Here is a 12,919-nt window from a genome sequence, read left to right on the forward strand (position 1 = left end):
TTCATCATGCATTCGTGTACTCAGCAATGCTAGTTAGTCGACTGAGTAACAGGTGTCTCTCAGGCATCTTTCTCTCCCCCTCTCTCTCACCCTCTTCAAGGGTGGTGCACAAGTCTCTAACTCTATCTTTGAGGGTGGTGAACAAGTCTCACAATTTCCTTCTCACCCTCTGTGCAGGTGGTGCTCAACTCTCTCTCTCTCTCTCTCTCTCCTAACAGGTTGTGCTTCATCGTCTTACTCTGGCACTCTCTCTCACCCTCTTCGAGGGTGGTGTGCAAGTCTCTACCTCTATCTTCGAGGGTGGCGAACAAGCCTCGCTATTTCTTTCTCACCCTCTTTGCAGGTGGTGCTTAGCTCTCACACTCTCATCACCCACTCTAAGCGCAATCGATCAACTCTTTTCAGCGGTCGATCATCACTAATCTACAATAAAATTCATCATCTTTATTATTTTTCTTTCCTTTTGACAACTTTTGTCTGCCAAGTAGTGATTTTGCTGGTTACTCTCAAGATAGTAATATTAGGTAAAAGGAAACTTTACATATAACTTGTAAATTGTTTCTTTTGCATGATTTCTTTTTCTATCTGCCAACTAGTGAATTTGCTTTCTCGAAAAATGTGAGAAAAATTGAAACATCGCACATGAATGCAGGAAGATAGAAATTGTTCATTCTAAAACATGAATTTCAGATTGAACAAAAATATTTTGTTTCAGATTCTAAGTGGATTGGCAAGAAAAGAAAGACTTATGTGGCGATGACAGCCTATTGCAGGTTTTACTTTGCTTTAGCATGATGGTGCATGAAAAAGAAAACATCAACGTAAGGGCCAGTGGCGCAATGGATAACGCGTCTGACTACGGATCAGAAGATTGTAGGTTCGACTCCTACCTGGCTCGAGAATGTTGCCGTGATCGTATAGTGGTTAGTACTCTGCGTTGTGGCCGCAGCAACCCCGGTTCGAATCCGGGTCACGGCATCTTATAGATTCTGCACAAAGCTTTAAATAAGCTGATTTTTGAAATTTTGCAATCAGTAAATAGGCAGCAAACTTCATCTTCTTCATCAATTCTTCTCTATGCATGCGATGGTTAATATTCAGTGATTCTACCTCCTCACAAAACTTAAGACAAACAGGAACTTCACAAATGACCATAACATTTATACAGAAATGTTTAGCCTCTCTTACAAGATATTCTTTTAAAGCAAAAACAATAGTAATTAGCAAGTGTGGCACTTCATCATCAAGTGTCATTTAACTCAATGCAAAAAGCAGTGGCCAGAGTTCAGTATTTTCCACGCAGATTTGCTGCAGTTTTAAATACACAGCATGTCACTTCTTTGTGCAGATTCTGCAGCGGTTTGGCACCTGCTCCATGACAGGTGTCAAACCGCAGGGGAGAACCACAGGCTAATCCACAGATAAACCACATGTCTGTTGACAATGTTGACAAGTGGATTTAGACAAATCCATGCGGAAAATTCCACAGCAGAATTGGCAACATGAGCACACACCCTAAGCGTCTTTCTCTGCCTCTCTTGCCAACAGTAATTAGCAAGTTTGACACTTCATCATGCATTCGTGTACTCAGCAATGCTAGTTAGTCGACTGAGTAACAGGTGTCTCTCAGGCATCTTTCTCTCCCCCTCTCTCTCACCCTCTTCAAGGGTGGTGCACAAGTCTCTAACTCTATCTTTGAGGGTGGTGAACAAGTCTCACAATTTCCTTCTCACCCTCTGTGCAGGTGGTGCTCAACTCTCTCTCTCTCTCTCTCTCTCTCCTAACAGGTTGTGCTTCATCGTCTTACTCTGGCACTCTCTCTCACCCTCTTCGAGGGTGGTGTGCAAGTCTCTACCTCTATCTTTGAGGGTGGCGAACAAGCCTCGCTATTTCTTTCTCACCCTCTTTGCAGGTGGTGCTTAGCTCTCACACTCTCATCACCCACTCTAAGCGCAATCGATCAACTCTTTTCAGCGGTCGATCATCACTAATCTACAATAAAATTCATCATCTTTATTATTTTTCTTTCCTTTTGACAACTTTTGTCTGCCAAGTAGTGATTTTGCTGGTTACTCTCAAGATAGTAATATTAGGTAAAAGGAAACTTTACATATAACTTGTAAATTGTTTCTTTTGCATGATTTCTTTTTCTATCTGCCAACTAGTGAATTTGCTTTCTCGAAAAATGTGAGAAAAATTGAAACATCGCACATGAATGCAGGAAGATAGAAATTGTTCATTCTAAAACATGAATTTCAGATTGAACAAAAATATTTTGTTTCAGATTCTGAGTGGATTGGCAAGAAAAGAAAGACTTATGTGGCGATGACAGCCTATTGCAGGTTTTACTTTGCTTTAGCATGATGGTGCATGAAAAAGAAAACATCAACGTAAGGGCCAGTGGCGCAATGGATAACGCACTCCTACCTGGCTCGAGAATGTTGCTGTGATCGTATAGTGGTTAGTACTCTGCGTTGTGGCCGCAGCAACCCCGGTTCGAATCCGGGTCACGGCATCTTATAGATTCTGCACAAAGCTTTAAATAAGCTGATTTTTGAAATTTTGCAATCAGTAAATAGGCAGCAAACTTCATCTTCTTCATCAATTCTTCTCTATGCATGCGATGGTTAATATTCAGTGATTCTACCTCCTCACAAAACTTAAGACAAACAGGAACTTCACAAATGACCATAACATTTATACAGAAATGTTTAGCCTCTCTTACAAGATATTCTTTTAAAGCAAAAACAATAGTAATTAGCAAGTGTGGCACTTCATCATCAAGTGTCATTTAACTCAATGCAAAAAGCAGTGGCCACAGTTCAGTATTTTCCACGCAGATTTGCTGCAGTTTTAAATACACAGCATGTCACTTCTTTGTGCAGATTCTGCAGCGGTTTGGCACCTGCTCCATGACAGGTGTCAAACCGCAGGGGAGAACCACAGGCTAATCCACAGATAAACCACATGTCTGTTGACAATGTTGACAAGTGGATTTAGACAAATCCATGCGGAAAATTCCACAGCAGAATTGGCAACATGAGCACACACCCTAAGCGTCTTTCTCTGCCTCTCTTGCCAACAGTAATTAGCAAGTTTGACACTTCATCATGCATTCGTGTACTCAGCAATGCTAGTTAGTCGACTGAGTAACAGGTGTCTCTCAGGCATCTTTCTCTCCCCCTCTCTCTCACCCTCTTCAAGGGTGGTGCACAAGTCTCTAACTCTATCTTTGAGGGTGGTGAACAAGTCTCACAATTTCCTTCTCACCCTCTGTGCAGGTGGTGCTCAACTCTCTCTCTCTCTCTCTCTCTCTCTCTCTCTCTCTCTCTCTCTCTCTCTCTCTCTCTCTCTCTCTCTCTCTCTCTCTCTCTCTCTCTCTCTCTCTCTCTCTCTCTCTCTCTCTCTCCTAACAGGTTGTGCTTCATCGTCTTACTCTGGCACTCTCTCTCACCCTCTTCGAGGGTGGTGTGCAAGTCTCTACCTCTATCTTCGAGGGTGGCGAACAAGCCTCGCTATTTCTTTCTCACCCTCTTTGCAGGTGGTGCTTAGCTCTCACACTCTCGTGGCGAGGGTGGCGAACATCGCACATGAATGCAGGAAGATAGAAATTGTTCATTCTAAAACATGAATTTCAGATTGAACAAAAATATTTTGTTTCAGATTCTGAGTGGATTGGCAAGAAAAGAAAGACTTATGTGGCGATGACAGCCTATTGCAGGTTTTTCTTTGCTTTAGCATGATGGTGCATGAAAAAGAAAACATCAACGTAAGGGCCAGTGGCGCAATGGATAACGCGTCTGACTACGGATCAGAAGATTGTAGGTTCGACTCCTACCTGGCTTGAGAATGTTGCCGTGATCGTATAGTGGTTAGTACTCTGCGTTGTGGCCGCAGCAACCCCGGGTCACGGCATCTTATAGATTCTGCACAAAGCTTTAAATAAGCTGATTTTTGAAATTTTGCAATCAGTAAATAGGCAGCAAACTTCATCTTCTTCATCAATTCTTCTCTATGCATGCGATGGTTAATATTCAGTGATTCTACCTCCTCACAAAACTTAAGACAAACAGGAACTTCACAAATGACCATAACATTTATACAGAAATGTTTAGCCTCTCTTACAAGATATTCTTTTAAAGCAAAAACAATAGTAATTAGCAAGTGTGGCACTTCATCATCAAGTGTCATTTAACTCAATGCAAAAAGCAGTGGCCACAGTTCAGTATTTTCCACGCAGATTTGCTGCAGTTTTAAATACACAGCATGTCACTTCTTTGTGCAGATTCTGCAGCGGTTTGGCACCTGCTCCATGACAGGTGTCAAACCGCAGGGGAGAACCACAGGCTAATCCACAGATAAACCACATGTCTGTTGACAATGTTGACAAGTGGATTTAGACAAATCCATGCGGAAAATTCCACAGCAGAATTGGCAACATGAGCACACACCCTAAGCGTCTTTCTCTGCCTCTCTTGCCAACAGTAATTAGCAAGTTTGACACTTCATCATGCATTCGTGTACTCAGCAATGCTAGTTAGTCGACTGAGTAACAGGTGTCTCTCAGGCATCTTTCTCTCCCCCTCTCTCTCACCCTCTTCAAGGGTGGTGCACAAGTCTCTAACTCTATCTTTGAGGGTGGTGAACAAGTCTCACAATTTCCTTCTCACCCTCTGTGCAGGTGGTGCTCAACTCTCTCTCTCTCTCTCTCCTAACAGGTTGTGCTTCATCGTCTTACTCTGGCACTCTCTCTCACCCTCTTCGAGGGTGGTGTGCAAGTCTCTACCTCTATCTTCGAGGGTGGCGAACAAGCCTCGCTATTTCTTTCTCACCCTCTTTGCAGGTGGTGCTTAGCTCTCACACTCTCATCACCCACTCTAAGCGCAATCGATCAACTCTTTTCAGCGGTCGATCATCACTAATCTACAATAAAATTCATCATCTTTATTATTTTTCTTTCCTTTTGACAACTTTTGTCTGCCAAGTAGTGATTTTGCTGGTTACTCTCAAGATAGTAATATTAGGTAAAAGGAAACTTTACATATAACTTGTAAATTGTTTCTTTTGCATGATTTCTTTTTATATCTGCCAACTAGTGAATTTGCTTTCTCGAAAAATGTGAGAAAAATTGAAACATCGCACATGAATGCAGGAAGATAGAAATTGTTCATTCTAAAACATGAATTTCAGATTGAACAAAAATATTTTGTTTCAGATTCTGAGTGGATTGGCAAGAAAAGAAAGACTTATGTGGCGATGACAGCCTATTGCAGGTTTTACTTTGCTTTAGCATGATGGTGCATGAAAAAGAAAACATCAACGTAAGGGCCAGTGGCGCAATGGATAACGCGTCTGACTACGGATCAGAAGATTGTAGGTTCGACTCCTACCTGGCTCGAGAATGTTGCCGTGATCGTATAGTGGTTAGTACTCTGCGTTGTGGCCGCAGCAACCCCGTGTCACGGCATCTTATAGATTCTGCACAAAGCTTTAAATAAGCTGATTTTTGAAATTTTGCAATCAGTAAATAGGCAGCAAACTTCATCTTCTTCATCAATTCTTCTCTATGCATGCGATGGTTAATATTCAGTGATTCTACCTCCTCACAAAACTTAAGACAAACAGGAACTTCACAAATGACCATAACATTTATACAGAAATGTTTAGCCTCTCTTACAAGATATTCTTTTAAAGCAAAAACAATAGTAATTAGCAAGTGTGGCACTTCATCATCAAGTGTCATTTAACTCAATGCAAAAAGCAGTGGCCACAGTTCAGTATTTTCCACGCAGATTTGCTGCAGTTTTAAATACACAGCATGTCACTTCTTTGTGCAGATTCTGCAGCGGTTTGGCACCTGCTCCATGACAGGTGTCAAACCGCAGGGGAGAACCACAGGCTAATCCACAGATAAACCACATGTCTGTTGACAATGTTGACAAGTGGATTTAGACAAATCCATGCGGAAAATTACACAGCAGAATTGGCAACATGAGCACACACCCTAAGCGTCTTTCTCTGCCTCTCTTGCCAACAGTAATTAGCAAGTTTGACACTTCATCATGCATTCGTGTACTCAGCAATGCTAGTTAGTCGACTGAGTAACAGGTGTCTCTCAGGCATCTTTCTCTCCCCCTCTCTCTCACCCTCTTCAAGGGTGGTGCACAAGTCTCTAACTCTATCTTTGAGGGTGGTGAACAAGTCTCACAATTTCCTTCTCACCCTCTGTGCAGGTGGTGCTCAACTCTCTCTCTCTCTCTCTCCTAACAGGTTGTGCTTCATCGTCTTACTCTGGCACTCTCTCTCACCCTCTTCGAGGGTGGTGTGCAAGTCTCTACCTCTATCTTCGAGGGTGGCGAACAAGCCTCGCTATTTCTTTCTCACCCTCTTTGCAGGTGGTGCTTAGCTCTCACACTCTCATCACCCACTCTAAGCGCAATCGATCAACTCTTTTCAGCGGTCGATCATCACTAATCTACAATAAAATTCATCATCTTTATTATTTTTCTTTCCTTTTGACAACTTTTGTCTGCCAAGTAGTGATTTTGCTGGTTACTCTCAAGATAGTAATATTAGGTAAAAGGAAACTTTACATATAACTTGTAAATTGTTTCTTTTGCATGATTTCTTTTTCTATCTGCCAACTAGTGAATTTGCTTTCTCGAAAAATGTGAGAAAAATTGAAACATCGCACATGAATGCAGGAAGATAGAAATTGTTCATTCTAAAACATGAATTTCAGATTGAACAAAAATATTTTGTTTCAGATTCTGAGTGGATTGGCAAGAAAAGAAAGACTTATGTGGCGATGACAGCCTATTGCAGGTTTTACTTTGCTTTAGCATGATGGTGCATGAAAAAGAAAACATCAACGTAAGGGCCAGTGGCGCAATGGATAACGCGTCTGACTACGGATCAGAAGATTGTAGGTTCGACTCCTACCTGGCTCGAGAATGTTGCCGTGATCGTATAGTGGTTAGTACTCTGCGTTGTGGCCGCAGCAACCCCGGGTCACGGCATCTTATAGATTCTGCACAAAGCTTTAAATAAGCTGATTTTTGAAATTTTGCAATCAGTAAATAGGCAGCAAACTTCATCTTCTTCATCAATTCTTCTCTATGCATGCGATGGTTAATATTCAGTGATTCTACCTCCTCACAAAACTTAAGACAAACAGGAACTTCACAAATGACCATAACATTTATACAGAAATGTTTAGCCTCTCTTACAAGATATTCTTTTAAAGCAAAAACAATAGTAATTAGCAAGTGTGGCACTTCATCATCAAGTGTCATTTAACTCAATGCAAAAAGCAGTGGCCACAGTTCAGTATTTTCCACGCAGATTTGCTGCAGTTTTAAATACACAGCATGTCACTTCTTTGTGCAGATTCTGCAGCGGTTTGGCACCTGCTCCATGACAGGTGTCAAACCGCAGGGGAGAACCACAGGCTAATCCACAGATAAACCACATGTCTGTTGACAATGTTGACAAGTGGATTTAGACAAATCCATGCGGAAAATTACACAGCAGAATTGGCAACATGAGCACACACCCTAAGCGTCTTTCTCTGCCTCTCTTGCCAACAGTAATTAGCAAGTTTGACACTTCATCATGCATTCGTGTACTCAGCAATGCTAGTTAGTCGACTGAGTAACAGGTGTCTCTCAGGCATCTTTCTCTCCCCCTCTCTCTCACCCTCTTCAAGGGTGGTGCACAAGTCTCTAACTCTATCTTTGAGGGTGGTGAACAAGTCTCACAATTTCCTTCTCACCCTCTGTGCAGGTGGTGCTCAACACTCTCTCTCTCTCTCTCTCTCTCTCTCTCTCTCTCTCTCTCTCTCTCTCTCTCTCTCTCTCTCTCTCTCTCTCTCTCTCTCTCTCTCTCTCTCTCTCTCTCTCTCTCTCTCTCTCTCTCTCTCTCTCTCTCTCTCTCCTAACAGGTTGTGCTTCATCGTCTTACTCTGGCACTCTCTCTCACCCTCTTCGAGGGTGGTGTGCAAGTCTCTACCTCTATCTTCGAGGGTGGCGAACAAGCCTCGCTATTTCTTTCTCACCCTCTTTGCAGGTGGTGCTTAGCTCTCACACTCTCATCACCCACTCTAAGCGCAATCGATCAACTCTTTTCAGCGGTCGATCATCACTAATCTACAATAAAATTCATCATCTTTATTATTTTTCTTTCCTTTTGACAACTTTTGTCTGCCAAGTAGTGATTTTGCTGGTTACTCTCAAGATAGTAATATTAGGTAAAAGGAAACTTTACATATAACTTGTAAATTGTTTCTTTTGCATGATTTCTTTTACTATCTGCCAACTAGTGAATTTGCTTTCTCGAAAAATGTGAGAAAAATTGAAACATCGCACATGAATGCAGGAAGATAGAAATTGTTCATTCTAAAACATGAATTTCAGATTGAACAAAAATATTTTGTTTCAGATTCTGAGTGGATTGGCAAGAAAAGAAAGACTTATGTGGCGATGACAGCCTATTGCAGGTTTTACTTTGCTTTAGCATGATGGTGCATGAAAAAGAAAACATCAACGTAAGGGCCAGTGGCGCAATGGCTAACGCGTCTGACTACGGATCAGAAGATTGTAGGTTCGACTCCTACCTGGCTCGAGAATGTTGCCGTGATCGTATAGTGGTTAGTACTCTGCGTTGTGGCCGCAGCAACCCCGGTTCGAATCCGTGTCACGGCATCTTATAGATTCTGCACAAAGCTTTAAATAAGCTGATTTTTGAAATTTTGCAATCAGTAAATAGGCAGCAAACTTCATCTTCTTCATCAATTCTTCTCTATGCATGCGATGGTTAATATTCAGTGATTCTACCTCCTCACAAAACTTAAGACAAACAGGAACTTCACAAATGACCATAACATTTATACAGAAATGTTTAGCCTCTCTTACAAGATATTCTTTTAAAGCAAAAACAATAGTAATTAGCAAGTGTGGCACTTCATCATCAAGTGTCATTTAACTCAATGCAAAAAGCAGTGGCCACAGTTCTGTATTTTCCACGAAGATTTGCTGCAGTTTTAAATACACAGCATGTCACTTCTTTGTGCAGATTCTGCAGCGGTTTGGCACCTGCTCCATGACAGGTGTCAAACCGCAGGGGAGAACCACAGGCTAATCCACAGATAAACCACATGTCTGTTGACAATGTTGACAAGTGGATTTAGACAAATCCATGCGGAAAATTCCACAGCAGAATTGGCAACATGAGCACACACCCTAAGCGTCTTTCTCTGCCTCTCTTGCCAACAGTAATTAGCAAGTTTGACACTTCATCATGCATTCGTGTACTCAGCAATGCTAGTTAGTCGACTGAGTAACAGGTGTCTCTCAGGCATCTTTCTCTCCCTCTCTCTCACCCTCTTCAAGGGTGGTGCACAAGTCTCCTAACTCTATCTTTGAGGGTGGTGAACAAGTCTCACAATTTCCTTCTCACCCTCTGTGCAGGTGGTGCTCAACACTCTCTCTCTCTCTCCTCTCTCTCTCTCTCTCTCTCTCTCTCTCTCTCTCTCTCTCCTCTCTCTCTCTCTCTCTCTCTCTCTCTCTCTCTCTTCTCTCTCTCTCTCTCTCTCTCTCTCTCTCTCTCTCAACAGGTTGTGCTTCATCGTCTTACTCTGGCACTCTCTCTCACCCTCTTCGAGGGTGGTGGCAAGTCTCTACTCTATCTCGAGGTGGCGAACAAGCCTCGCTATTTCTTTCTCACCCTCTTTGCAGGTGGTGCTTAGCTCTCACACTCTCATCACCCACTCTAAGCGCAATCGATCAACTCTTTTCAGCGGTCGATCATCACTAATCTACAATAAAATTCATCATCTTTATATTTTTCTTTCCTTTGACAACTTTTGTCTGCCAAGTAGTGATTTGCTGGTTACTCTCAAGATAGTAATATTAGGTAAAAGGAAACTTTACATATAACTTGTAAATTGTTTCTTTTGCATGATTTCTTTTACTATCTGCCAACTAGTGAATTTGCTTTCTCGAAAAATGTGAGAAAAATTGAAACATCGCACATGAATGCAGGAAGATAGAAATTGTTCATTCTAAAACATGAATTTCAGATTGAACAAAAATATTTTGTTTCAGATTCTGAGTGGATTGGCAAGAAAAGAAAGACTTATGTGGCGATGACAGCCTATTGCAGGTTTTACTTTGCTTTAGCATGATGGTGCATGAAAAAGAAAACATCAACGTAAGGGCCAGTGGCGCAATGGCTAACGCGTCTGACTACGGATCAGAAGATTGTAGGTTCGACTCCTACCTGGCTCGAGAATGTTGCCGTGATCGTATAGTGGTTAGTACTCTGCGTTGTGGCCGCAGCAACCCCGGTTCGAATCCGTGTCACGGCATCTTATAGATTCTGCACAAAGCTTTAAATAAGCTGATTTTTGAAATTTTGCAATCAGTAAATAGGCAGCAAACTTCATCTTCTTCATCAATTCTTCTCTATGCATGCGATGGTTAATATTCAGTGATTCTACCTCCTCACAAAACTTAAGACAAACAGGAACTTCACAAATGACCATAACATTTATACAGAAATGTTTAGCCTCTCTTACAAGATATTCTTTTAAAGCAAAAACAATAGTAATTAGCAAGTGTGGCACTTCATCATCAAGTGTCATTTAACTCAATGCAAAAAGCAGTGGCCACAGTTCTGTATTTTCCACGAAGATTTGCTGCAGTTTTAAATACACAGCATGTCACTTCTTTGTGCAGATTCTGCAGCGGTTTGGCACCTGCTCCATGACAGGTGTCAAACCGCAGGGGAGAACCACAGGCTAATCCACAGATAAACCACATGTCTGTTGACAATGTTGACAAGTGGATTTAGACAAATCCATGCGGAAAATTCCACAGCAGAATTGGCAACATGAGCACACACCCTAAGCGTCTTTCTCTGCCTCTCTTGCCAACAGTAATTAGCAAGTTTGACACTTCATCATGCATTCGTGTACTCAGCAATGCTAGTTAGTCGACTGAGTAACAGGTGTCTCTCAGGCATCTTTCTCTCCCCCTCTCTCACCCTCTTCAAGGGTGGTGCACAAGTCTCTAACTCTATCTTTGAGGGTGGTGAACAAGTCTCACAATTTCCTTCTCACCCTCTGTGCAGGTGGTGCTCAACTCTCTCTCTCTCTCTCTCTCTCTCTCTCTCTCTCTCTCTCTCTCTCTCTCTCTCTCTCTCTCTCTCTCTCTCTCTCTCTCTCTCTCTCTCTCTCTCTCTCTCTCTCTCTCTCTCTCTCTCTCTCCTAACAGGTTGTGCTTCATCGTCTTACTCTGGCACTCTCTCTCACCCTCTTCGAGGGTGGTGTGCAAGTCTCTACCTCTATCTTCGAGGGTGGCGAACAAGCCTCGCTATTTCTTTCTCACCCTCTTTGCAGGTGGTGCTTAGCTCTCACACTCTCATCACCCACTCTAAGCGCAATCGATCAACTCTTTTCAGCGGTCGATCATCACTAATCTACAATAAAATTCATCATCTTTATTATTTTTCTTTCCTTTTGACAACTTTTGTCTGCCAAGTAGTGATTTTGCTGGTTACTCTCAAGATAGTAATATTAGGTAAAAGGAAACTTTACATATAACTTGTAAATTGTTTCTTTTGCATGATTTCTTTTTCTATCTGCCAACTAGTGAATTTGCTTTCTCGAAAAATGTGAGAAAAATTGAAACATCGCACATGAATGCAGGAAGATAGAAATTGTTCATTCTAAAACATGAATTTCAGATTGAACAAAAATATTTTGTTTCAGATTCTGAGTGGATTGGCAAGAAAAGAAAGACTTATGTGGCGATGACAGCCTATTGCAGGTTTTACTTTGCTTTAGCATGATGGTGCATGAAAAAGAAAACATCAACGTAAGGGCCAGTGGCGCAATGGATAACGCGTCTGACTACGGATCAGAAGATTGTAGGTTCGACTCCTACCTGGCTCGAGAATGTTGCCGTGATCGTATAGTGGTTAGTACTCTGCGTTGTGGCCGCAGCAACCCCGGGTCACGGCATCTTATAGATTCTGCACAAAGCTTTAAATAAGCTGATTTTTGAAATTTTGCAATCAGTAAATAGGCAGCAAACTTCATCTTCTTCATCAATTCTTCTCTATGCATGCGATGGTTAATATTCAGTGATTCTACCTCCTCACAAAACTTAAGACAAACAGGAACTTCACAAATGACCATAACATTTATACAGAAATGTTTAGCCTCTCTTACAAGATATTCTTTTAAAGCAAAAACAATAGTAATTAGCAAGTGTGGCACTTCATCATCAAGTGTCATTTAACTCAATGCAAAAAGCAGTGGCCACAGTTCAGTATTTTCCACGCAGATTTGCTGCAGTTTTAATACACAGCATGTCACTTCTTTGTGCAGATTCTGCAGCGGTTTGGCACCTGCTCCATGACAGGTGTCAAACCGCAGGGGAGAACCACAGGCTAATCACAGATAAACCACAGTCTGTTGACAATGTTGACAAGTGGATTTAGACAAATCCATGCGGAAAATTACACAGCAGAATTGGCAACATGAGCACACACCCTAAGCGTCTTTCTCTGCCTCTCTTGCCAACAGTAATTAGCAAGTTGACACTTCATCATGCATTCGTGTACTCAGCAATGCTAGTTAGTCGACTGAGTAACAGGTGTCTCTCAGGCATCTTTCTCTCCCCCTCTCTCTCACCCTCTTCAAGGGTGGTGCACAAGTCTCTAACTCTATCTTTGAGGTGGTGAACAAGTCTCACAATTTCCTTCTCACCCTCTGTGCAGGTGGTGCTCAACACTCTCTCTCTCTCTCTCTCTCTCTCTCTCTCTCTCTCTCTCTCTCTCTCTCTCTCTCTTCTCTCTCTCTCTCTCTCTCTCTCTCTCTCTCTCTCTCTCTCTCTCTCTCTCTCTCTCTCTCAAC

At 42.0% G+C, this 12,919-nt stretch overlaps 9 non-coding genes across 9 annotated transcripts; all 9 read left to right on the forward strand.

Moving 5' to 3' along the window:
* Positions 1-825: 825 nt before the first annotated feature.
* On the forward strand, positions 826-898 carry TRNAR-ACG (transfer RNA arginine (anticodon ACG)). The gene has a single exon. It is a non-coding gene; the product is annotated as a tRNA-Arg (tRNA).
* An 8-nt stretch (positions 899-906) lies between these two features.
* Positions 907-978, forward strand: TRNAH-GUG (transfer RNA histidin (anticodon GUG)). The gene has a single exon. It is a non-coding gene; the product is annotated as a tRNA-His (tRNA).
* Positions 979-2,443: 1,465 nt separating this feature from the next.
* TRNAH-GUG (transfer RNA histidin (anticodon GUG)) lies at positions 2,444-2,515 on the forward strand. Its single transcript has one exon. It is a non-coding gene; the product is annotated as a tRNA-His (tRNA).
* Positions 2,516-3,773: 1,258 nt separating this feature from the next.
* TRNAR-ACG (transfer RNA arginine (anticodon ACG)) lies at positions 3,774-3,846 on the forward strand. Its single transcript has one exon. It is a non-coding gene; the product is annotated as a tRNA-Arg (tRNA).
* Positions 3,847-5,325: 1,479 nt separating this feature from the next.
* On the forward strand, positions 5,326-5,398 carry TRNAR-ACG (transfer RNA arginine (anticodon ACG)). Its single transcript has one exon. It is a non-coding gene; the product is annotated as a tRNA-Arg (tRNA).
* Positions 5,399-6,877: 1,479 nt separating this feature from the next.
* TRNAR-ACG (transfer RNA arginine (anticodon ACG)) lies at positions 6,878-6,950 on the forward strand. Its single transcript has one exon. It is a non-coding gene; the product is annotated as a tRNA-Arg (tRNA).
* Positions 6,951-8,549: 1,599 nt separating this feature from the next.
* On the forward strand, positions 8,550-8,622 carry TRNAR-ACG (transfer RNA arginine (anticodon ACG)). Its single transcript has one exon. It is a non-coding gene; the product is annotated as a tRNA-Arg (tRNA).
* A 1,591-nt stretch (positions 8,623-10,213) lies between these two features.
* Positions 10,214-10,286, forward strand: TRNAR-ACG (transfer RNA arginine (anticodon ACG)). Its single transcript has one exon. It is a non-coding gene; the product is annotated as a tRNA-Arg (tRNA).
* Positions 10,287-11,880: 1,594 nt separating this feature from the next.
* On the forward strand, positions 11,881-11,953 carry TRNAR-ACG (transfer RNA arginine (anticodon ACG)). Its single transcript has one exon. It is a non-coding gene; the product is annotated as a tRNA-Arg (tRNA).
* The last annotated feature ends 966 nt before the right edge of the window (positions 11,954-12,919 follow it).

This window comes from Dendrobates tinctorius, unplaced genomic scaffold (assembly GCF_039654945.1).
Source record: "Dendrobates tinctorius isolate UK_male_01 unplaced genomic scaffold, ASM3965494v1 ptg000632l, whole genome shotgun sequence".
In the NCBI taxonomy this organism is placed as follows: Eukaryota; Metazoa; Chordata; class Amphibia; order Anura; family Dendrobatidae; genus Dendrobates; species Dendrobates tinctorius.